The following is a 27652-nucleotide window of genomic DNA, read 5'->3' on the forward strand; positions in this document are numbered from 1 at the left end:
TAGGCAACATATGGGGTGGCAAGCAATACATTTAGGCCCTGTTTACACCTGGCATTAAGATGCGTTTTGTTCGATCGGATCACAAGTAGACGAAGGAGACACATTGCCGTTTACACCTACACTTGGTTTTCAAACCAAACTTGGGTCTTGACAGTCGGTGACTGTCTGTCTACAACTCTGCATAGCCTTACGGAACACAAAATTATATCTAGCTTCTGCCAGACCGCCTTATATTTTCAACTTATGAAGAAAGTGTAACGCCTCTCACAGTTCAAAACCCTTACGCTACATCCAACGTCATACGTCACGTCAGTTAGGCTTTTTTTGTAAGTTTGTAAGTTTTACTTTATAACGTGTTAAATATGGATATTTTTCCAAACTTGGGTCTTCAGTTTAAATCCTGTCTGGCTTGCACACTTCCCATAATGTTTACGCATTAGGCCAGTAGGCAGAGAGTAGGCGATCTTGGCTGTTCAAACACATTCGACCACATGAGCATTTACACTACGAAAGCAATCCGGTCAAATGCTTTTCCAACTACCTCTGGAAGTGGTCGAAAGTGGACAAGCTCAAAACATTTTGGACCCAGTTTTCACCTGTTTTCAGCATCATTCACTTGTGGTCCGATCGACCAAAAAGCATCTTAATACTCAGTGTAAACAGGGCCTTAGCAATATCCTATTCTCCATGTCAGTATGAAGTGGTTTCATTCCCTAATACAGCAGATAAAGAAATAATGCCTAAGAAGTATAACTGTGACTGCAATTTATCTTCACAAGAAAAGGAGGAGGTTTAATGAACACACAGAGCGCTTGTTACTGAGGTAATGTAGTACATTGTTAACCCGTCTCATGACAGGGAGCTCATTCAATTAATCACTGGCTAAATAGTAAGGCAAAAAAACTTTTCCTGTTTGAAATGGAATACATTTCTGAAAATAATTTGTGCGGCATGAAATATAATTAAAACAAAGATTATTTGAGACAATACTATTTCGGTGAACTATTTCAAAATTTCACATTTAATTCAATGTGTTACTTGTACTCAGTATGAAATATATATATATATATATATATATATATATATATATATATATATATATATATATATATATATATATATATATATATATATATATATATATATATATATATATATATAGTTTGCATGTGACAAATACTGTTTTCTTGTTTAGGTTTTAATATATATTTCAAACCATTATATTCTGTCAGATTGGATTGACCAGATTTTCTATAAAAATAAAAAAAATAGTTTCTTGTATTTTCAGTTAGTTCAGTTTAGAACTTTTTTCGGTTTTGTGTAAAATTATGTTTAAAAAAAACAAAAAAACAAAGATAGGGTAGGCGATTTCCACATGTTGTACAATAATACATTACAATAAAAATGGACGTAAACAACTTAGCTCTAGTCGTACCACCTGGTGGATATTCCAGAAAGCAAGGTTAACTTACCATCCATATACGCTGAACTCTCGTTGATTAACCCAAACCTTGCTTACTCGAGGTATGCTCGAGGTATTTGTTTAATGGCTATTTACATAACCTACTTAGTACATATCGCCACCTAATTGGTGGTTGTGCAATAATTTTTTCAATATTTTCGTTTAATAAATAAGTCATCTTTATTCACTGAGAATAGGGCTTGGGCGCCGCGTTGCATTCTGGGACGTGGCGGCCATGTTAAACAATTATATTGTTTGTTAATTGAATGCAGATCCATGTGTGAGATGACAATAAAATAAATAATATATTTAAATTTAATTAACATTTAAAAATTACCTTGTTATAATGTACTTTAGAATTAATATATAATATTGTATAACTATTATATATCTGTAACTATATAACACATTAAGTTTTATTAATAACTGTATTAATTATAGAACACGCATCTGAATATATCTTAAATACGTCACGCATCTGAATATGTCACAAACTGCTCCGGAGCAGGTTATGTTCAGATAGTGAGTTGTTAAAGCTACTTATACCCTGAAAGATGCCTTAATTTTTGGAACCGAAAGTTGAGGTTATCCGCTTACTTACTCTTAAACATACCCAGGTATGTCACAACCTGCTTTCTGGAATACCCCCCTGCTGCAGATTCATTTCAGCATTGATAATATTGTTGAAATAGAAATGCAAGAATCTGAGTCTGAGGACGTGAACAGCTTTGTACAATGCGGCTGCTGTTTGTTTGTGCTGCTCGGTGACTGTCTGTCTACAACTCTGCATAGCCTTACGGAACACAAAATTATACCTAGCTTTCACCAGACGACCTAATATTTTCAATTTATGAAGAAAGTGTAACGCCTCTCACAGTTCAAAACCCTTACGCTACATCCAACGTCATACGTCACGTCACGTCGGCTTTTTTTGTACGTTCGTAAGTTTTACTTTATAACGTGTTAAATATGGATATTTTTCTCACACAAACACATGGCTTCACTTCAGAAGGCCTTTATTAAACCCCCAGAGCCGTGGGGAGTATGTTTATGACGGATGGATGCACTTTTTTGAGCTTCAAACTCATTGGCCCTGTTCACTGCCATTATAAAGCTTGGAAGCTTGAAAGAATATTTATTAATATAACTCAGATCGTGTTGCCATATACATATATAGCTATATACACCTAGGATGGCGGTGTGGGGCTTGGTACTGTATTAGTTGCAAAATGTTATATGTTGAACTCATATGTCTGAAATTTAGAAAAAATTATATTTGTGCAACTACTTACCATAAAACAAATAAAGTAAAATCCAAAAGCCGTTTTTTTTGTGCAGTGCCTGGTGTTCAGAGATGTAAGCAATGGCATGCAAGTGACAACTAAACAGTTCACTAGGTCCTGCATTAGTATCTCAACCTCGGTGTGTGTGTGTGTGTGTGTGTGTGTGTGTGTGTGTGTGTGTGTGTGTGTGTGTGTGTGTGTGTGTGTGTGTGTGTGTGTGTGTGTGTGTGTGTGTGTGTGTGAGTGTGTGTGAGTGTGTGTGAGTGTGTGTGAGTGTGTGTGAGTGTGTGAGTGTGTGAGTGTGTGAGTGTGTGAGTGTGTGTGTGTGTGTGTGTGTGTGTGTGTGTGTGTGTGTGTGTGTGTGTGTGTGTGTGTGTGTGTGTGTGTGTGTGTGTGTGTGTGTGTGTGTGTGTGTGTGTGTGTGTGTGTGTGTGTGTGTGTGTGTGTGTGTGTGTGTGTGTGTGTGTGAGTTTGTTATACTGAACTGGATACAATTAGTTCAAAGATTCTTATTTAGTTGCTTTGTTTGAATTGCTGCCTATTTTCAGAATACACAAAGTTATACGATCAATGACTGATCAAACAAAACTCCTCCCAATACATCAAAACCCATTCTCTTAATTGGACACGGGGTTGTTTTGATGTGCATATTCAGCTTGCATTGCCATGATTACCTGTCCTTTCACATCTGGGTGTTCATCAGATCTCAGTGAGTTCATGAAAAGATGCAGCGAGACTGAAAATGATTATAATTCTTGCTTTATGTAGACAGGGTGCATAAGCGATTCTCTTTGTACTCATATTTATATTTACAAGTAAATCTAAACATGTAAGTCTTTACTGTGATGAGGCTTGTCAGTGCGCCATAAATGTAAATCATGGTGGTCAATGAGCCAAATAAAATGTGCCGCAATTTCAAATGCCATGACCAGCCCATAATAAGTGGACGTAATGTGTATTAGGAAAAGCCTAAGTTGGTCTTTAGTATCCAATGGAATTTCTCATTCTTTTGTTTTAGTAGTTCCTTCCATTTTTTTTACACCAAATATCCGCCTTACCCTACACATTCTTTACATTCAAATTTTCACACTCACATGGACACAATGCTATTTAATTTTAGCCTTCATTTTTTCCCCAGTAAAGCCTTTGTTCCTGTGATTATATGGGTCTCTGCTCTGAAGAAAAGGATTGCATGACTTACAGCTATCTGCTAACTATGAGCTTTTTCAAAGATAGATTCAATTATCTTTCAAATGCTTTTGTGTAAAATGAGATGGAACAACAACATCTTGTCTGATAGCATTCAGATTCTTAGATCTCTCTACATCAGTACCACTTGAGAGAAGAAAGTCTCTTTGTCTCTGAATATTGGACATGTGGAGCATAGTCATTCGAATTAATTCCTTAAAAGAAATGCCTCCTATATAGATATACTGGACTAGCAAAACTGTGAGATAGAGTCTTTATTACAATCAGCATGACACTGCAATACCAATTTCATGGTGATAAATACTCTCACTGGGACGTTTGCCATTATATATTTTAAACAATAATATCTTAGTCTTAACCTAAAGTAATATTGACAAAATATAAAATCTAGTTTTCATATTTGTTTTTTTTATTCAAATTATATCAATTACAGAGTACTTTTGCACACCATTGCACAAACCAAGGTCCGTAAAGACATGGATGAGCAAGTTTGGTGTGGAGGAACTTAACTGGCCTGCACAGAGTCCTGACCTCAACCTGATAAAACACCTTTGGGATGAATTAGAGCGGAGACTGCGAGCCAGGCCTTCTCATCCAACATCAGTGCCTGACCTCACAACAATTAATTTTCAACAAGAATATTTTCAGACTCATGAGGTGTATTCAAATGTTTTAATTTGAAATAGCGACGGACATGAAAAACCATGAAAGATTGATAGAAACCTCTGTTTGTTTTTTTATGCCAAGAGTTCAAAATATAACATCCTATTCTGTTATTCGAGGAGAAAAAGGTCTGAAAATTTTAAACATAAAGACGTTATAGATTCTCCATTTGTAATGCGGCTTTGAGCTATAAGGCACATCCGTGTTCTTTCTATATGTCTTTTAAGTGTTTGTTAGAGGTTGAATTCAAATCAAATATTGTAAAACTCCCCATATGTCTCAACAGGATATAAAAACTATGGAAATATACATTTCAGATCACTCAAACCATATATGGAAATGGAGTCACCATTAGAGCCTGGATGTCATCTAGTGGGTAAATTTGGTACTGTACCCAAATTAAATCTTACTGAAAGCTCATTTTTAGAGATATTTTGAGACAAAATTTGGAACACAACTTGTTCAGAATTTGGCTTTGTTTGTTCTTGCAGTTTTAGAGGTGAACTTGTTCTGTAAAATATATATTTTATATAAAATATAAAAATATACTTATTTTTACATTTTCATAAACCTAAATTCCTATAACTTTATTCTACACTATATTGCCAAAAGTATTGGGACACCCCTCCAAATCATTGAATTCGGGTGTTCCAATCACTTCCATGGCCACATGTATAATGTGTATAAAATGTGTATAAAATCAAGCACCATTGCACAGATTGCTTCTACAAACATTTGTGAAAGAATGGGTCGCTCCCAGGAGCTCAGTGTATTCAAGCATGATACCGTGATAGTTTGCCACCTGTGCAATAAGTCTATTCAAGACATTTCCTCACTACTAAATATTCCACGGTCAACTGTTAGTGTTATTTTATAAGAAAGTGAAAGCAATTGGGAACAACAGCAACTTAGCAAGCGGGGTCAGCACATGCTGAGGTGCACATTGCGTAGAAGTCGCCAACTTTCTGCAGAGTCAGTAGATACAGACCTCCAAACTTTGTGTGGCCTTCAGATTATCTCCAGAACAGTGTGTAGAGAGCTTCATCGAATGGGTTTCCATGGCCGAGCAGCAACACCAAGTGCATTACATCACCAAGTGCATTGCTAAGTGTTAGATACAGTGATGTAAAGCACGCCGCCACTGGACTCTAGAACAGTGTAGACGTGTTCTAGTGACGAATCACGTTGACAAATCATCTCTGTCTGGAAATCCGATGGACGAGTCTGGGTTTGGCAGTTTCCAGGAGTACAGTACTTGCCTGACTGCATTGTGCCAAGTGTAAAGTTTGGTGGAGCGAGTATTATGTTGTGGGGTTGTTTTTCAGGGGTTAGGCTTGGCCCATTAGTTCCAGTGAAAGGAACTATTAATGCTTCAGCATAACAAGACATTTTGGACAATTTCATGCTTCCACATTTGTGGGAACAGTTTGGGGATGGCCCCTTCCTGTTTCAACATGACTGCGCACCAGTGCACAAAGCAAGGTCCACAAAGACATGGATGAGCGAGTTAAGTGTGGAGGAACTTGAATGGCCTGACCTCAACTCGATAGAACACCTTTGGGATGAATTAGGCCTTCTCGTCCAACATCGGTGCCTGACTTCACAAATGCACTTCTAGAAGAATGGTCAAAAATTCACACTCCTAAACCTTGTGGAAGGCCTTCCCAGAAGAGTTGTTATAGCTGTTATAGCTGCATACGGGTGGGCCAACTCCATATTAAACCCTCCGGTTTAAGAATGGGATGTCATTAAAGTTCATGTGCATTTAAAGGCAGACATCCCCAAATTTTTGGCAATAGTGTATACAGTGTATCACTTTTACACCTAGTGGAAATAATTGTATGATGTAAGACAGGGCAGCCAAAGGAAGCCAAAAATAGTTTTTAAAATGTGATTTTCAAATTTCATTTTCACATTCTCTTGAGTGATTACTCAAACACAGTTTTGCCATTTAATTAATGGTAAGGGATGCAAGTGAGAGCTTTCTTTTGATTAAGAAATGCTGCATTTTCATTCGATTATCTTGATTGTCGTCTGTGGAAAATGTCAGAGAGAAAAAAAGAGTTTCAACTTGATTAAGGATATCCTGTTGGAATGAATTTGTTTGTAATGTAGTATTTCATATCATGATTCTATTCATTTCCAAGTTTTTGAGAACAATGTCGTAAATTTAATTGAAAAGACAGTGATTACATGAAAGTCGTTTTGGTACTCTTCACTTTTTATATCCATGGTGTGCCACTGAATGTTGCAATCAGTGTGATTAAAGCATAGCTTTTCTCTTGTACGTTTTTACAATGATAGTAATAAATCTACAGCTCCAACATTTTATGTTCAGTCGTAGCTAGCCAAAACCAATGTCTAAAACCTCCCTTACACTTTGTCCCTGCACCACTTGGCTGGCACTGTGCTCTAAAATCAGCGTGATCTCTTTGTGAGAGCTCCTTTTGTGATGCTAAAGAAGCCATTCTCATTCTCCCTGGACTCCTCACCTGAGCATGGCACACATCAGTTTTTCATTGACAGTTGATTAAAGTTTTTTTATACCACTGATGGCCCTTTTCTAATAATAATCTAAATGCAGGCCTATCATTTGCTCATATCATATCCCTATTGAACTACTATTAAATTGTAATGAATAGAAAGATGAACAGGTGAATTCAAAAATGTAAGGCATCAGTCAAAAACATTTAGTCAACATATAAAGGGATAGTTCACCCAAAAATGAATTACTTGCCCTCATGTCGTTTCAAACCCATAAGACTATCGTTCATCCTCAAAACACAAATGAAGATCTTTTTGATGAAATCTGAGAGATTTCTGTACTCTCCATTGACAGCTACGCAATTACCACTTTGATGCTTTAAAAAGTTAATAAAGATATTTTAATTAAATTGAATGATAATTTAGATTACAAAATACAATACAAATGTATATAAATATATAAAACAATATAAAGTTACAAAATGTGGGAAAAAATATGTGATCAAAGACATTTAAATTGATAAATTCCTGGAATATCAGCTGAAAAGACCTGCTCATGTGTTAAATATGTATATAGGGGAGATAGGGTTGTTGTCACAAGGGCTCAACCTCAGTATCTATAGATGTCAAAGGGCCAGTTACACAAATGTGTTCTTTATTCAACTGTGGTTAGTATGCTGTTCATAACATAAATTAGAATGCATTTTCTGAATTCTGAAATCATCATATTTTTGCTATATAGCGATTTGATTTCATCAAAAAAAGATCTTCATTTGTGCTTTGAGGATGAACGAAAGTGTAGGTGTGCACCGAAATAACCACAGAGCGCAACAATCATGGGGAAGTCCCAGAGTAAAATCATCAATATGATATTATATGATATAATATGATATTAGCACAAGTTTTATAACAATATAATATTTAAAACATTTGTTTGAAATGTTATGCAATTTATTATTTATAGTATTTGTTTCTCAAAACAATGGTTTCATATTTCCATACCTTACATTTTAAAACTGCTGTTTCATTATTAATTTTTTATTTCATAATTGTTTTACTTTGCTGAAAAGCCATAGGATGCTTATTTCTGTTGAGACAGCTTATTTTAAAGCTGCAGTCCATAACTTTTTGCGCTCTAGCGGTTAATAAACAAAATTACATGCGTCTTGCAGAAGAAAATTGCAGCCGGAACTACTTCTCTCTGTTTATGTCGAGTCACTCAGGGACTGTGCTCCTCCGCAGCGGTTCCTACCAGACCGGTCTGAAATAGTCCCAATATAAACACTTATTATAAGTGTACCATAATGATTCAGGGTAAGACAAAAACAAGGGTTGGAAAATGGATTCATGTTGTACATTCTCATATTATATATTAGGCTATAAATATATTCATATTATATTATATATTTTTTGTAAATCTTGAACACAAAAAAAGTTACGGACAGCAGCTTTGATATTGTGACAACATGCCCCAGTTAGGTCAACGTTTGTAAATGCATTTTATCTGTATTCACGGTTTATTCTCTGTCTCATATTATGCTCTTCCACAGAAAATGTCTATTTTTTTAGCTTGAAGGGTTTGTTTACGTCACTTATCTATAAAGTAGGATACACAATCTAAAATGTGTAACAGAAAATAAGACATGGAGTATTTGTTTGCATCAGAGTAGCACCCATAACCCATATTCTGGCCCTTTAAACCTCCAGCTGGTTGGCGAGACTCCTGCGGTGGCATTTAACTGAGTGGGTGACGTCACTGAACTTTCCAGCGGGCTGTGTACGCGCGTTCGCGTGTGTGGATGTGTGGAAGATGGGAGAGTGTGTGTGTTGAAGACAGCGTGTGCGTGCACTGCTTAGGACGCGCAGAGGATTCCTCTTTTTCGGTGAGTGGATCGTACGTTTGCCTGGGAAAGTAAGCATTTCGGGATCGTGGATTGTGTTTGTACGACGCTTCTCTCTAAAAAAGAAACTTGAAGTCCTGGAAAGTGAGTCAGAGAACATGTGTAGCCTACTAAAACTTTCTTTTACATTCTGTTTGTCAGATGAAGTAGTTTCAGCCATGATGTAAACATTGGTTTGTTTAAAGCTGCATCCTAGAGGAATGTTATGGACGTAATGTGTAAGGATGGAATGCGCTCGAGCAGGTTCATTCTGTAACATGGATGCACGAGTGCCAGCAGGCGGGATCTTTCTGCTCTTTCCTGTGATCTTGAAATTGTGTAGTTGTTGTTTGTTGCTGGAGCGAGATGTTGCATTTCCCAAAGCTTTCCGTTGGTTTTTAATTTGCAGAAAAAGTGCAGGTTACTGACGCGTCTGACAACTGTTTAGTGTTCATGTTTTCAGATTGATGCTACAGTTTATTGACGCGAATCATGCGATAGTGTTTTAAAGTAAAGTAGGACACAAGTTTAACGTTTTTTCATCTGTGTTTTGTGAGGGACAAAGTCATTTAACAGACAGTCTGTCAGATGGATTTACATTTTACCTGTAGGCTGTTAACTAGCTTTTTTTATATAGGCCTATCTGTCTTGTCTGTTTGTTTGTTTGTTTGTCTGAGCTGTTTGCATTCCTCTGTATAGCTGTTTGTTTCTCGTCGGATAGATGCAGTAGATACTGCTCTACCTGTCTATTTGTTTATTAGTCTATCTATTGTAACTATCTGTCATTTTGCATTTTTGTCTATCTAGCTGTCATTCTATTTTCCTTATCTGCCTGGTTACCAGTTTAGGCTATTTATGTCTGTATCTCTGTCATTCAAATAAGTCTCTTTATTTGACTGTCTGTAGCCTATGTTATGTTATGTTTTTTTATGCACTGGCGTATCCTGATCATATTATTTTGTGTGTTCTGTAGCTTGCTGAAGGGTTTCATCCTACTTCAGATTGTCAGTAGTTAAAACTCCTATTTGGCCATGTTGCGCCCCTGGGAAGAACTGGCTAGGTCTGTCCATGGATACCTCTAGAGGCCATTTCCAAGCTGTAATCTGCATAACAATACCTTTTCCTTTAGTGAAAGCCAGTCAGATTTACTGGATTTACAGTCCCTCTCTGAGAAAGGCAAACTCATCACTGAAAGTCCATTTGCAAATATTCTGCCAGCAAGGAGACTTAAATGAATTCTCCCTGCTATCCATTCTCTGTTCATTTGCGCAGCATAAGGTGCCAGTGCGTGACTTTTTAATATTTGCATTCGGTCAGTCTGTTTAATGACAGGGTGCAATATGACTGCAAGGCTTGACACTGCTAGTTGCTTTAAATTCCTCTATTATGTATATTTTTTGTGAAAATTAACAAACTACCTTTAACAAACTAATTGTAATGCTTTAAATAATATTATCATGACCTTCAAATATGTTATTTGATGTCTCTCAGAGATATCTGTTATCTGTTCTTCATTAATGAGCAAAAATTGCTTCACAATGATCAAAATGATTTGTTCAGTATAAACTATGGTCAGAATTTATCAGATCTAAGTGTTTGCTGAAAACATGTTTAACTTGATGTGTGTTTCTTTTCATGTGTTTTAAATAACGTTCGTATGTGGAATGGCATGACATTGAAAGGCACAATATGTAAGTTTTTGTAATAAAACATCCAAAATTGACATGTACAGTGGGATATTTCATGCAGTTGTGTACTTACATTATGCCAAAAGTTCCCAAGGATTTGTAAATCTATCAATTACATAATATCCACGCTATCCTCTGTTTCCGTAGAAACCATGGCAACATGTGGACAAATACGGAAGGGGTTGTTACACATCGGATCCCAATTATTCATTGGCGGTAGCCGGTGACGTGATTGATAATGAGGGTCACCTGTGTGCTGCACCGATCTAGTATCTCTCACGAAAGAGCTTCGGAAGCATAAAAGGATGAGCGACAGTGAAGGACGAGAGAGGACCAGGCCTGGACTTTTTTATGTTTTGTTTATATGTGTGCGGTATTTGTCCGTAAGTGACTGCCGTTTTTACCTTTGCTTTGTTTATTTTATTATTAAATTGTTTGAAACGTTCGCTGGTTCCTGTCTCCTCCTTCCCTGATCCTTTTACCTTATTACACGGAGAAATAAAACATGAATCAATATCAACGTGGCGTTTTTGAGATTGAGAGAGTGTCACAACAAATTTATTATACAATATGTGTTGCACAAAAATATTTACCCATTAGTTGCAAATACTGTGGGTTCATTTCAAATGTACTTTTAGTATATTGTTTTAAACATGTAAAACTGCACAGCAATAACCCACCAAATCATTTGACAAATAGTCACATATCAGTAACAGGCTAATATAGCATTACATTTCACATTCCTTGCTGCTAATTCATTACGATGACATAAAATGTTGATCAAATGTACAGGTAATACAAAAACTAATTAATTACCTCATCCGTGCACATGATTTGTGAATTCCATACATCTCTGGATGGTGAAAACAACATCTCCCATTATTCCACTCTCCTTTATAGCGTCATCAAGCTTCGCCTTTGTTATTGTTTTGAAAATGCGACCGCGCGTGGTGAAAACTTGCATATTGTGCCTTTTAAAGGGATAGTTCACCCAAAAATGAAAATTCTGTCATTAATTCACCCTTCCCCGCAATTTTGATTGACAGGCGATCTGACCAATCATATCGCCGAATCTGCTGTTTTGTCCGACAAAGCAGTCAGGAAAGTTAACGTTGGTGGACTTGATCTTGGAAAAACGGTGTGTACTGACGTCTTTCCACAGTTGAAAAAACATATCTTTTAGTGTTCATTCATGTTTATTTATCAATGAACTACAAGGAAGAGATAATCGGTTCACGATCAGCTTTAACCGTCTCGAGTCGTGGTCGCGCCGGCGCGATCTGCTCTCTTTTTTTCTTATCAGTGCCAAAGAGACTCAAATAACTCTGTTGTTTTTTATCATTCATGCAAGTGTTATACATCATTATATTCTGTTAAGTTTCTATTTTTTTTGTGTACAGTCACAATAAAAACAAACTGTTGTGCTTTTTGCAAAATAAGGGAAACAAACATGATTCGCGATCTTCAGCCTCTCTGTAAATGATGTCTAATCGGATTCTCTTCAGAAAATGACCTGTAGCTTAGTGAATACTTGACACACAAACATGAGACATATGTCTAAAGAAACGTTGAAATGTTATCTAGTAAACCTAAAATCTAGTAGGCCTACCTGAAGCTCATTCATTATGCAGCTCATTATTATGCAGGTCTTTTGTTTCTCAGGAGTGATCACATTATTATTCATAGGTTGTTCACGCCTACTCGCATACGGCCTGAGTAAAGAAAAAGTGTTTTACAAAATGTAAATTAATATATTGTTTTATGTGAATGAGTAGGCTCAATGATTCTCACATCATTTTGAAGCAAAAACTCTAGACAAAAACACAATAATCAAAGGTCTTGTGAACACATATCTATTGTGTGTTTTGAAGCCTTAATTTTAAAACAAATGGTTTTGTTTTTAAAAAAATCATGCATAAACATTATTCTCTCAGAAATACAAGCATGTACATACATGTTGCTCACATATTATGGTAGCCCAGTTTGTGCTGAATACAGTGTAATTACACTTTTGCCATTAATATGTTTATAAGCAACTGAAAAAAAGCACAAATGTAAGAGCATGTCAAAACTTCTAAAGGGCCCCAAAAAAGCTCAGACTCCTAGGGGTTAACTGAGGCGCTACAGCAATCACGACACATTAAAGAGCCACTAAATCCACCAAACCCGTAAGACCTTCGTTCATCTTCGGAACACAAATTAAGATATTTTTTATTAAATCCGAGAGCTCTCTGACCCCTCTATAGACAGCTATTTAATTAACACTTTCAAGGCCCAGAAAGGTAGTAAAGACATTGTTAAAGTAGTCCATGTGACTCCAGTGGTTCAACCTTAATGTTATGAAGCGAAGAGAATACTTTTTGTGCGCAAAAACAAAAATAACGACTTTATTCAACAATTTCGTTCTAGTCTGTCGTGGAAAAAAGAAACTTTAATAATTATCATGTTGAAGCTGGAATTGAAAAACACAACCTAAGTGTCTTTAAAAGCGTTTATTCTTGCCAAGAAGGTCGATTCGGACATACAGGTTGTCTGCAGTCAGGAAAAGACAAAATGGACACTCGTTCTTTTATACAGTGGGTGAGGGCTTCAACTTATATAATAACAGAATAACAAACTCCTTAGTTGGTGTTATCTGCAGTTGTCCCACCTTCAGTGAAAAATAACTTTCCAAGAACTTGTTCAAGGCTACAGACAACGAGCACTAGTTCAATTGAGAAGAGTATCAAAGTTTATCAAACAAGAATGTGTTTAATACAGAAAACTAGAATTCCCCTAATATTTAACAAAAACATATTTTATAAGCTTAATTTAATTAAAAACGCCTTATATGGTTTGATATAGTTTGTTATGGTCAAAATTTCCATTACAAGTCTGTGCCAGCCGACGTTCCCGCGTCATCCCACGCATGCGTCCTGTTGCTCACGTGAACAGCATCGCCTGCCGTAGAACTCAAAAGCGCTACACTATCTACAACATAAACTGTGTAGGAGACTGGCACAGACTAGAATGAAATTGTTGAATAAAGTTGTTATTTTTGTTTGTTTTTTGCGCTCGAAAAGTATTCTCGTCACTTCATAAAATTTAAGGTTGAACCACTGGAGTCACATGCGCTATTTTAGCGATGTTTTTACCTTTCTGGGCCTTGAAAGTGTTAATTACATTTCTGTCTATGGAGGGGTCAGAGAGCTCTCGGATTTCATCAAAAATATCTTTATCTGTGTTCCGAAGATGAACGAAGGTCTTTCGGGTTTGAAACGACATGAGGGAGAGTAATTAATGACAGAGCAGAATAGAAGATTTGCAGTAAATATCAACTTATATTTTGGTCTGTTCTCAAAAGACTTGGAATATTAATTATACAGTATGAGTGCTTTTTGGTGTGTGTCTTTTTGGGGTTTTATTATGTGAAAATAGCTGAATGAACTTTTATTATAACAGAAAGGGCTAAATTAGGAATTTATGAATGTATTCCTTTGAACAGAGGAAAAATATTGCACCATATGAACGTTTTGATGTTCTCAGCTCTCTCTATATTTCTCTCTGTGTTTGTGTGTAAATGTCTGCTTATGCTAGTAGTAGGACTTTGTTTGGGCAATGGAAATTTTTTGGAGGTTTACAGTATCTAGAGATTTTGCAAGGTCTGCTGTCCTGGTTTCATGTGTAATGACGTTTCCTTTCATTCTGAAGCATGTTACTGTTTGTTTTTCTGTAGATTGCATTTGACGCATTACTGATCTAAAATCACTTTTTGCTGTTTTTGTCGGACGTGAGACCCTTAAATCTCTTTTTAATTACAAATGCCAGATGTAGTTCATTATTCAAGAGAGATGGTTTTCCTTTTGATATATATTTCATGAGAGAGGCATGGAGGAATTTTTTTAAATACTTGAAAATATACTGTTTTTAAAATGTCCTTAGTATCGGGATGAAGTTTATAAATGTGCATACTATTCATTTTCACTGATCTGCTGATTTGCAAGTTTCATGTTTCATAGCTCCAAAGAAGTGAAAGTTCTAAATGAGGACATACCATAGACTTCTATTGTTTTTACATAAATAATAACTTAACCCCTAAATGAAAACGTTTGCAGTTTTAAGATAAAAAAAATATGTATTATTTATACATGAATCTTTTTTCCAATTAAGGCCGGGTGTCCCTAGATATCCCCAAGGAAGATTTTGTCAGATTTAGCTCACTTCTGAGGACAAATGTGTCCCCAAAGTATAGCTAAGGCAGTCTACATACACGCATCAAATGTGCATTCACTGGCATACATTAGTCCTTGAGGAAACCGTGAGGAGATGAATAATCTAATTAACAATCTGTTAATAGTCCTTACACATTTTAGAATACATAACCGTAATAGCATTACACATCGATTACTTCAGGGGTGTTCAGCTCTCCTGTTCCGCCGTCCTTTTGCCATTGAAATATTGCATGAATAAGGAGTATTTAACTTTTTATGCCCAATGCTATTCATGACACGACTCTACCCTTGATTTCTCAATTTAAACTTGACATTTTCTCTGTGCTCACGTACAGTGAACTTCTTTTCTAAGAGCGGTTTTAGCGTCACCATCAGCTCCATTTTGTTTCCTGTCATCACTAAATGTGAAAAAAATAACGATAAGAAATCTTTCATCTGCCAGATGTATTTCTGAAAGCACCGAATTGCAAATGAGGGCACATAGAAAAGGATGAAGCAAACATCCAGTGACCTCATTACTGGGACAGGCAGTGAATTGTCTGAATATAATGGCTCTGTCATGAGCGGCATGAATTTTTTACATCATCATCATCATCATCTTTTTTTTTACAACTAAAATACTTTATCTGTAGTTAAAGTCCAGATTAGAGGATAACAATTAGAACTTAAAAGTATAAATTGGCATGAATGATTGAAATAATCCTAATTAACATTAATCCTGTAATTTTAGTCGTAAAAAAACAAACAGATTAGGGCTTGGTTTAGTTTTTTTTTTTCTTTACTTTTTTTAATGGAACATTGGCTCAATAAGTTGAATGAGCTTAGAGTGGGATTGTTTTACTAGTTTGAAAACAATTATCAATTCTGTTTGACGATGATATAGCCTAACACTTCAGCTTTAGATAAATATTTATCCAGAAATGAAAATTCTGTTATTACTAATGTGAATCCAAATCTGCAATATTTTCTTTGGTTTCATGGAAGACAAAAAGTGACATTTTGCAAAATGGAGAGCTTCAGCAATCAAATATGGTCCTTTCAGGTTTGACATCACTGACATTTGGTCAAGTATCGTTTAAGAACTGACTCTACTCTGTGTTTGTCACATAACAACATTGTATATGGCTTTGGAGCTTGTGCTATATAGAATAGTAATTTTCAAACCTGTCCTGGAAGCACCCCAGCCCTGCACATTTTGTGTATCTCCCTCATTTATCACACCTGGGCTGTGTCCGAAAACCTAGGCAGCTGACTTGTTGCCTCGCTGCCTTATCAGACTTGTAAGGCAGCGTTTGTGCATGAAGGCACCTCACGAAACTGATTTTCGGACAGACTTCTAAGGCAGTGTAACAGTTTAATGATGTACAGCAAAATACTAGAGACAGCTTTGATGAGAACTAAACAAATAATTAGTAATTTCTCGCTAGAAATGACATCAGAATGGAAAATGTTGGTCAGAAATGTACATTTACACACTAACTGACCAGCAAACGCAACTTTCGGACGCCATCTTTTTTTTTCCAGCTCAACTGTCTCAAAATAGAACGCATTTGATTGTGGGATATCAAAGGCAGCGAAGGATACATTTATGCTGCCTTCAAAAATCGATCAGATGACAGTATATCCTGAGACAGGAAGTGAAGCTAACATTAGATTCGGACGTGCCTTGATGCCTTCCTACCTTGAAATGTGTCCTCCGAAGGCAGCATTTTCCAGGTTTCAGACGCAGCCCTGATTCAACTCATCAGCTCCTTAGCAGAGACTGCAAGAACTAAATTGGGTGTCTGATAAGGGAGACGTACAAAATGTGCAGGGCTGAGGTGCCTCCAGGACAGGTTTGAAAACCACTGATATATAAGAATGTAAACAATGATTGCATTTTCAATTTAAATTAATTCCTTGAAAATTTACCACTGAAAGTCATGAAAATATTGTAATCTCTTTCAGAAGTGATTTTTTTAATTATCTTTTTGTTCCACAGACTTTGTGGTCTTTTATGACATTTCTCAGTATAACAAGCATTTGTTTACAGGGCATGTTGCCCTATAAATCTATCACATCTTAATTAGGTTGCTACCTTTGTTGACCTCAGAGGAAATGCTCCCTTGAGGAAAAATGGATATACTTACACCTGGGTGCCCATTATGGTCGCTGAAGTGTTCTAATCTATTCTTATTGTTGTGGCTTTTAGCAAATGACTGTGGAAGTTTGAAGTTCATGCCCCCAGCACTTGGCTTTACTTCTGACTCTCCAGCACAACTTTGGGAGTGCTTAAGACATAACTCATGGGAGATAAATCGTATTACATTGGATGCTTCTAGGTGCAGCCTCTATTTGGAGTTTCAGGATTTATTCATCTTTGAGGTTGCTGACTACAAGAGGCAGTTTATTCTGCAGCCCATTATTGTCCCTTGAAATACTGAGCCTACATTGGCTTTTAAATTTGTTTGATGATACACTTTTTAGATTTAAATAAGACGTGCGTGCGTGCGTGCGTGCGTGCCACGCACGTGTGCGTGTGTGTGTGAGAATATCTGAACATACAATACAAAAAAATATATGTACATTTTGTTCAATGTATACACTGAACATTTTTGCCCCCATTTTTCATGAGCTTAACTCAAAGATCTTAGACTTTTTCTATGTACACAAAAGGCATATTTCTCTCAAATATTGTTCACAAATTTGTCTAAATCTGTGTTAGTGAGCACTTCTCTTTTGCCGAGATAATCCATCCACCTCACAGATGTGGCATATCAAGATGATTAGACAGCATGATTATTGCACAGGTGTGCCTTAGGCTGGCTACAATAAAAGGCCACTCTAATGGCCCCGTCCACACAGGTTTAGCTGTATACGTAAAACATTTTTTATTGTATCAGCGTTTCGGCCACAAGGATCCAGCGTTTTGGGAGCCTGAAACCGGGTCCCAGAGTGGATAAATCTGAAACCGGGGTGATCCGAAAACCAGTCAGTATCTGGTGTGACCGCCATTTGCCTCATGGAGTGCAACATATCTCCTTCACATAGTTGATCAAGTTGTTGATTGTGGCCTGTGGAATGTTGGTTCACTCCTGGCTGTGCGAAGTTGCTGGATATTGGTAGGAACTGGAACACGCTGTCGTATACACAGATCCAGAGCAAATATTCTGGGTAAATATTTCCCCCTCAAAACGACCCTGCTCGCGAGGTAGTACTTTTTCAAAGTTCAGGAACTTTCGGGGGTGGGACTTGGGCACTGAGCATGCTGATTGGTTGAGTTCACGCAGCATGTTGATTGGTCGACTCCACACAGCATTTTATTTCAACCACTATTTTTACAAATCTTTTGCGGTGTGTGCAGTAAGAGTTGGTTGCTTTTCGAATCAACAATGAAGTTTAAAAAACACGACTGATGGACTGACGATGAGGTTCAGGCTTTATTAAGCTTATATGCGGCGGAAGAAATCCAGCGGGAACTGGAAAGTTGCGGGCAGTCCTACGTCACCGTACTAATCTTAACAGTGCTTTAGATCAGCAACAGGTCTGGGGGGGAAAAAAAGTTCCTGTGACAAATTGTTCCGGGTAATTTAGCTGGAAATGAGGCCAAATTGAGCTCGGCAACTACTGGCCTAGCATGCATAATACAGTGTTTTTAATCAGTTTCGTGGATCCGTGTGGACGAGGATTGTTTTGACAACATTTTGACACAAAAACACAAAGTAAAAACTCTTCAGTTTTTAGTACATTATTGTTTATTGTGCTTCAGCAAAATCATTGTGCTTGTTTTTAAAACGCAATGCTTAAAAACGCATGCAAACAAAGAGCTTTCACAGCAACAGCACGTGAATGTGACCGCAATAGAGACAATAGTCCAAAATCTCTACGGTTTGACACATTTCTACCAGTATCGCCCACCCCTAGTTTACATGTGCGGAAGCAATTCTTCACTTGATTTTGGATCCAGAGACTGTGAACTATTTCAGAAGATGCTTATAACAGCTCCACCTACCGTATAACATTGAAAACATGGATTGTCGGAGCATTCCATCAATGGCGGGGAAGAGTCATAAATGATGAAAAATTAGCATTTTTGTTTTCCATTTAAAAACATTTTTTTTAAAGATAAATGTACTTAAAGCAAAATTTGAAAAGACGTTTTTAAGATTGAAAATATATACATTTTGATATCCTTATTTTAATAAAATATTCTTACCTCATTTAGCAATTTTGTAAGCAAAGCAAAAGGTAAGAAATTCTTCTCTAATTTTTGTTAGTTTTACAGATTTCTGCTTCGAATTATTGTTTGAAGAAATAAGAGTTTAACAAGTTTAAATATAATAACAAATAAGTTTATCCTCTGGAATATTGTCATGCAATTTGCTTATGACAGTAAATTTATTTTGTTTTAAAGATGTGTTTTTTTTTTAAGCCATGCAAAATGTCCCTGTTCTTATTTTCTCTCTATATCTGTTCTGTAAAATGCTGTTCATTTAATGACAGTTCATTATTTTCCATTAAAGTGTCTGGAAACATGTTTTAAAATTAAGTTTATGAAATACTGAATGGTTTTTGCCATCTCATGCCGTCTCATTACTTAAGCTCCCATTAGAGTTTAAATCTATCAGCAAGCTGAAGCAAAGTTGTTTAAAAAGAACAAACAGTTTGTATCTAAAATATTCTGCTAGGCCTGTATAACTTGATTTGAAGTTATTTATTTGGGTGCCCTAATCAGTATGTGCCAAGTTCTTCCCCAGCTAGACCCATAAAACTCATTCTCATGAAACCCAATGAGATTTATTTTTCTTCATTACAAGGCTTGTCTCCATTGACATTTGCACTGGAATGGGATTTGCTCTGATTTTATGCAGCTGTTGATGCCCAGTCTTGAGATGTCAACAACAAGCAATTTACCTTCCTATATCCTAATGCAATAAAGAGATGATGGGCTCACCTAAAGAAGCAGCCGTTGTGCTGCTGGACAGCTTAGTCCATCAAATGTTTTATGTTCTTGATTGATTGTGATTGTTTCAAATCGTAGGCAAAAGTCTAGACTATTTAATAATTTGAACATCTTTTACTGTGTCCAGCCAGACATTTTCTTCGTAAAGGAAAGTGCTTGTCAAACTTCTTAAAATGTCACAAATCACAGTGTTAGCAACCCTGTGATAAACTTGTGATTTCCAGTCGCTTTCCACTGCTCTTAACCTGACTCTAGATAATTCACATGCCACTGTGTTTTCATCCGAGTGCCTGTTCAGTGCCACATAATTTCCCAAACCAGTGAAGCCATTATCATGTCTAATGTCACGCTTTTGCAATAAAAGGCCAGGTTATATAAAGCACCGCTGAGTTATTTGCAAGCTAGATTGTGCGAGCAGTTCTGTTGTTTTTTTTTTTAAATGGCTCACTGTTGATATGCACACTTGTTGCCACGGAGTTCCTAATTTACATATTTGAAAATGCCCTTTTAAATTGAGTCTTTGGATGAGCAGGCATACTGATTTAGTGCAGAGTTTATTTAAGGTCAAGTTGAAGAGAGAACAAAAAAATCTGTGAAAATATAATCTGCAAAGGGTGTATGAATTGTGTAAGCTTGTGCAATGTGAGGCATCTATGCAGTTAGGATGCTAGAGTGTGTCAATGTGAGAGAGGAAAAAGGGCAAAGTGGTGTGTGAGGAGAATGTGTGACCTCAGGTGATGGATTATTGAAAACCTCTCCCACAGGAGACTATTCTTCAGTGACAAATTTACTGTATTCCGGTCAGCAAGTGTGCTTCATCCAGTGCTTTAGGTATTCTTTGCAGCACCTGGAGTGGCAGGCTACAATGAAGGAATGAACAAAAGTAGTCTATATAACAGAATAAATACCTTAAAGGAGTCTAGAAATGAAAGCTCTGTCATTGTTTTCTCACCATCATTTTGTACAAAACCGGTGTTATTTTCAGGTTAACACAAAGAGAAAATTTGATGTATTCCACAATGATAGTGACCATGGAAAACTCACCATAAAAAGTAGTCCATGTAATTTGTTTGCAACGGTATATTGCAATTCTTTTGAAGTCATACAATAGCTTTATGCAACATAGGCTCAATGGAAAAATGTGTGTCTACTTACATTTTTGCAAAACTCATAATAGAAAATACGGTGGCCCAGTAGAGCACAACACAACGAAATTTAAAAAGCAAACATAAATTCACAACACAACGAAATCAAGCCACAGCACAACGAAAATGCCACAACACAACAGAAAAGCCACAACACAGTGGAAATGCTCCCGACCACTAGGGGGCACTCAGAGCACAATAAAGTTAGTTTTCATTGCCACTAGATTCGGCAGTCTTTCAAAGATATCAATACTATGATCAGTTTAAGTGTATGTAACCATTGTATATTGACATGAAATATTAATTCAAAATCACCTACATGCATTATAGCTGCATATTTATACTCGAGAATGCTTTAACCCGCTACTACAGCACATGATGCCTAAGGGAACGTCTGCCAATTCCACTGTGTAGTTGAAACATATAATTTGTATTACTTTTGCATTATTATGTAATTACTATTACCAATACAATCAAGCTTTGAAATTTGAACATGTCTGTTTAAAAAAATGTTTTTGCTCTTTACATTTTGTTGTGTTGTGCACTACTGGGCCACCGTAGGCTAGCAATCAGATTCCCTCAACAGTGCAAAACTATATACTGTATATAAAAAAAATCTCTTACATCCTGGTTGTCTTCCAGAATTTCATGTGCCATTGTTTGATTACATGTTATATAAAAAGCCCATTAGCAAATATTAACTCCAATAAATCTCGAAGATGCGAAGGTATCTGGAGGCATTAGCAGGATATTAACTTAAATAAATCTAGGAGATGCTTATCTGTTATCACATTTAGGACATGAATGATTTACTATGTACACAATTTAGGTTATCATTTCTGTTGGGTTGTTAATGAAAATGTTGAATGTTTTAATTATCTCGTAAATCATTCATATTGTTTCATCAATTTTAGGAACAAACATCTCAATGATATAGTAAGTACTGGGGGGGAAAAACTGGTGTAGGATTTTCTTTGAAGCAATTTTCACTCCGAAATTGCTTGTAAATTTCACAAATAATTACATAAGAATGACATTGAGTTTAATGTGAAGTAGCAAGTCTGAAATAGTATATTCTTTGTAAAACATACTCCAATAATTGTTTTTTGAACATTTGAACGTTTTTACAGTGTAATTTAGATGTCTAGGTGCCATCTTCTAAAACTTAGTAGTTTGTAATTATTACCAATACAATCAAGCTTTTTGAAATTGAATTAATATTTCATATCGATATACTATGGTTACATACCGTTACAATTGGTATTGATTTCTTTGTAAGATTGCTGAATCTAGAACAGTGGACTAACTTTACCGCGCTTCGAGAGCCCCCTAGTGGTTGGGAGCATTTCCGTTGTGTTGTGGCTTGATTTTGTTGTGTTGTGGCTTTTTCGTTGTGTTGTAGCTTGATTTTGTTGTGTTGTGGCTTGATTTGTTGTGTTTGTGAACTTATGTTTGCTTTTTAAATTTCATTGTGTTGTGCACCGTAAGAAAATCATAGGCTACCTAAACAAACCATTCACTGCAATTTCCAGCTGAAATAAACAAATAGGGGCATTAAAACATAACTGAACCAGTGAACTGACTTGAGCTGAATAATGACACTATTGTCCTCTGTGGAGCTGCATTAGAGCTAGGGTGGCCATACGTCTGGATTTTGGCCGGACAGTCTGGATTTTAAGCACCCTGTCCGGCGCAGCCTCAAACCGGAGACTCATTTGTCCTCCTTTTTGGAGTTGCACTGAATCGACCTAAAAAAAACCTTTATTGGGATTCAGTAGCATGCCGTGAGATTTCTGGTCAAACAAACGATTGGCTGAAAGTGGTGTAAAATAAATATCTGATATATCACTGGTGAAAAATGTAAACAAGCATCTTCAACGTGCAGGCTACGTCATATCATAACGTTAATATGCCGAAACGTCAGACCTCATTAATCCGGAATGGACAAAAGGGAACGAATTTATATCAAAAAGGAGTAGAGTCGCTTTTCATGGATTTTGCACACTGTGTCGCTGTGAAATGGATGTTAGTAAGGGAAAGCCGCCACTGACTGACATGCCAGCATGGAAAAACATAAAAGTAACCAACGAGCTGCAGGTAGGCTACGTCTTCCCTTAGGTCATTTTTTTCAAGAAGCAACATCTCCTCAGGATGACAAAATCTCCGCTGCAGAGCTTTGTTAAGTCTATCATGCAGTCAGGCATCACCAGTCATACTGTAAAAGAAATGCATAAATAAACAAATAATGAATGCGAAAAAATATACATTTCAGTTTTTAACAAAGAGCTGCTGCAGGGGGTGAACTTCTTTGTTAAGAACTGAAATGTGTATTTATTTATTTTTCGCATTCATTATGTATTTCTGTTATTTCCAGAAGTCCAGAAATGTTATGAGTTCAGGCACTGTGCACTTTGCAAAACATGTTAATCTCAGTGGTCAGTTTTTGAAACAGACATCACAATGTCTTGAATAAAATTTATTTATTTAAAAAAAAAAAAAGTTGCCTCTTCTGTTACAGATAGGTCTACATCAAAATCTATCGAAGATCAAATTGTCTGGCAATGAATAGAGTAGGCTATTTCAGAATCACTGTATCATGATACCATCGATATGATGGACAAAATTGCATTGTAGTTGCGAGTACACCAGAGTCCTATGCAATTATTCTTGCCTCACTAAATGCCGGAAAGTGTCCTCCTTTTTGGTGTTATGGAAATGGCCACCCTAATTAGAGCTGAATCAATTTTTTTTCATAATTTATGAATTTTGCAACATCCGCACTGTTATTGAAATGAACTGAATCAACATTGAACTGACTTGAGCTGAATAATTCTGTAGAGCTACTTGTATCTGAATTGAACTTCTTCGTAACTGATGAACTTTACTCGGTTATTGAACTAAACTGATTTAAGCTGAACACTATTGTCTCCATAGAGCTGCTTTAGAGCAGAATTAGGATTTGTCTCATACCTGATGAAGTTTGCATTACTGATTCTGTTTTTTTTTTTTCCTGTTTATTTCTGTGGAGCCGCTTTGAAACAATCTGCATAGTATAAAGCACCACTCACCAGACATTTAATTTCCGAACAGCCATGATACGTACAACAAGTAAGGGATATTCCTCGGCTAGCTGTGCATTAAATGATTGGTGGAGGGAGGCAAAGAACCACACGACGCAAAGCAAGTGGTTGCCTCCGCAAAGTGCATTAAAATCATTTAACAGTCCTGTTCTTCGTGATCCCATTTTTCAAACTTTAGTTAATGTGTAATGTTGCTGTTAGAGCATAAATAATACCTGTAAAATTATAAAGCTCAAAGTTCAATGCCAAGCGAGATATTTTATTTAACAGAAGTTCCCTTTCAAAGCCTACAGCGAACGGCCGGTTTGGACTACATCCCTGTACATCCTGCTTTAATGACGTCAGTAGAACAGTTTGTCCACTAACCTCCGCCCACAAGAATACACGAAAAAGGGGGCGTGGTCTTGTTGCTCCCGCGTGGAGAAGAGGAAGTGTTGCGTTCGGTTGCGTTTGTAGAGTGTGTTTGTCGCCATGTTGTCGAGACGCTGTTATTTTCATCCCGGAGTCAAATCACCTTTGTTTGGCTTTCCCAGGGACGCTGTACTTAGAGATCATTGAGCGCATGCATCTCCGTTATGGTAAGAGGCGTGACCTTTCCGGGCAACGTGCGCTAAGCTGCTGTCGAATCACAATACGGGAACCGCTGGCACAATCAGAACTCGTTACGTATTTCTGAAGGAGGGACTTCATAGAACGAGGAAATTCTCAGGCCGTTTTGAGGACAGTGAAAACAGCAGTATACAGATAAGTAAATAGTGTGAAAAATACTGTGTTTTTTTACACGCGAAACATGAACACATGTTATATTGCACACTGTAAACACAATCAAAGCTTCAAAATACACGAAAAACGGGACCTTTAATTCACTACTAGTGCTAGCCATGGATTATCCCGCTTATACCATGGCCATTTACCAGCATTGACAACTTAAAGCTGTTATTGCTAAGGGTAAAGTTGACAGTTATTTTAGTCAATTACGGCTCGTTAGATCTATTATGTCCATTTTGAATCAGACACAGAGATTCAATTTATGCAAATTGATTATAGTATTTTGAATTAATGAGAGAGAGATGAGTACCTGCATCTGTTCAGCGTCTCTCTCTCTCTCTCTCTCTCTCTCTCTCTCTCTCTCTCTCTCTCTCTCTCTCTCTCTCTTTATTAACAATGAAGCTACTACAGCTGCATGAGTTTACTTTAATTACTTAAAAATAGCAATGTAACTCCCTCGTTGCTGATACATATAATGTAGCGATTCAGTAGCGAAAGCTATTTTATTACTAAAAGTCGTGTGGCAGCGTTACGTTTCTGTGCTCCTGAATGTTTCTGTGTGGGCAGTGCAATCTCCGCTCTTTGTGCGAGTGACGTATGTGTGTGCACGCTTAAATGAAAACAATACATTAATAGCATGCATTTTCATGGATCCTTCCTTGTGGATGAAAACTGAATGTTCGTTTAGTGCCACTCATGGGACATTTCACTTTGAAATTGTCGCGAAACATGCACGAAACAGTGAATATCATTTTCCAGAAATGTTGCCGCAGGTTCATTTTTCCACAGAGCCTGGGTTGGCTTTGTATGAGTCAACAGACTGCAATTTAAATCATTATTTACTAATAATTATCCCCTCCGTTGAGCTGTAAACTTAAGAACTGCTGTGGCCAGATAATTGAGTTGGTGAGTCACAAATCGAGCAGTTCCCATTGTGAATTCAACTCACTGATTCTTTCTTCGACAAAAAGTTAATTTGAGGGCAAGATTCCTTCCCAATGCTGTCCTCCAAACAATGTGTAATATAAAGCAGATTCAATAAAATTCTCAACCTAAAAACAACGGATTGCTTACTATTTTAAAGCAGAAATAATTAAATCGACTAAATAAATTATAAACAAAAGCACAAAATGTTGACTTGTACGAGGTACAGTATGAAGAACACATAGGCCTACATTCACTCGTCTGTAACTATATTAATGGGCTATTATTACTGCTACTGATCTCATAAATCTGATTACTTGTGTTACATGTAGAATTTTAAGCCTACACTAAAAACATTGTGTATGTGTGTATTTTTAATCATTGCACTCTACTACGCTCTGTAGACGCGCATGCGCCATCGGCACACGTTCGTCAAAGTCAGTGAAATTGAACAAGGCTGCTTGTTGTCAGAATATGCAAAATGGAAATACTTGCGGGACTTTCTAACATTTACAGATAAGGATATAACCATAAAATGTAAGTTATGAGGAAAACACGTCAGAGGCATTAAACATCACACGCATCTATTAAAGCATGACGGCAAGACATGGTAAAACTTTAGTTTGGAGCACTTATAACGATAAAGCATTCTGATGTTTCGTACAACTTGGAACATGTACCTTTCCTGCAGCACCTCACTGTGTCCTCCACTATTTTGTCCTTAGAAATGGGTTATTCTCTATACTGTAAAGCAATGTGACTGGCTGTTGTTTAGAGAACAGAACACAGGCTCGACTAATCGATAATCAAATTCATTGTTGATTATTTTCATTATCGATTTTATCAATTAGTTGGTGCAGCCAAATAGCGTGCCTTGCTGCTCTGCCTAACAATGCCTGGTTGGGCCAAACAAGATAAAAAAAAACCCCCACAACTCATAATAGAAAATCATACCTAAACATACCATTCACTGCAGTTTCCAGCTGAAATAAACAATAGACAATTGACGCGATCGACCCGGGTTAGAATCCGCCTTTTGCCGAGCTCGCTCTTCTCCCTTTTCTCATCACATAACACATCGGAAAGGCATTTACTTTCAATAAAAATTAAGAAAATGTTCTTAAAGTGGAAATAAAGTGCCTAATGAAATGTTTAATAATAATAAAAGCATTTATTGGGTAGGGATAGGTGTAGGGAGGGCTTTTATTCTCCCATTAAGGCGGCATCCATTTAATAATTTGAATAAATATAATCATTTACACTCTGTTATTATTGCATCCTGTTCAGTGTTTCCCACAGATTAGAAACTAATTTGTGGTGGTGGGCGGGGGCGGGCGGGCGGGGAATTTGGGGTTGGTGATTGGCACAAATATTGATTTTGATCTTGATTCAGTATCAATTAATATGGATATAGCCTACTGTACATATAAGGAAAAATACGTTTGCCTTTTTAGCTCTATTTCAAACTATTTTAAATTATATTTGCTCACATTCATTAATATTCACTTGTGCTTGTATAAGTATCATAAAAAGTATTAGGATGTAAGTTATTAACGTTTTAAAATTTCACATTTAAAGAAATCTAGTGTTTGATCATGTCTAAATGTATTCAAATGCAAAACCTAAAAATAAGTAAGCAGTTATGATATGCAATACTTTTTTGAGCAACTAGACTAGATACATGAATATTTATTAAAGAACCATATACAAATAAAATTAATTATTTTTCCAGGTACATAATGACTCTAATTTGCATTGGATTTCTCCATTTTAACCTTAATTACTACACTAATTGTAATATAAATAAGATTAAATATTAGAAGTATTTATTTTTGTTTAATTCATTAAATGGTTATTAATGGACCATAATTGCACAAATAATAGGCCTATTTAGTACCAAAAGATCTCCTCAA

General features: G+C 36.6%; 1 protein-coding gene across 2 annotated transcripts in view; it reads left to right on the plus strand.

Moving 5' to 3' along the window:
- The first annotated feature begins 8730 nt into the window (after positions 1–8730).
- Positions 8731–27652, plus strand: part of gulp1a (GULP PTB domain containing engulfment adaptor 1a) — a 71666-nt gene continuing 52744 nt past the window's right edge. The window contains exon 1 of one of the 2 annotated variants that reach the window (XM_079822089.1): positions 8731–8984. The gene's annotated coding sequence lies outside the window, so the exon portion shown is untranslated. Of the gene's footprint in view, positions 9087–27652 lie in introns of both variants that reach the window. The other variant, XM_079822091.1, reaches the window with a different exon arrangement.

Source organism: Gobio gobio, assembly GCF_949357685.1.
Source record: "Gobio gobio genome assembly, chromosome: 7".
Taxonomy (NCBI): domain Eukaryota; kingdom Metazoa; phylum Chordata; class Actinopteri; order Cypriniformes; family Gobionidae; genus Gobio; species Gobio gobio.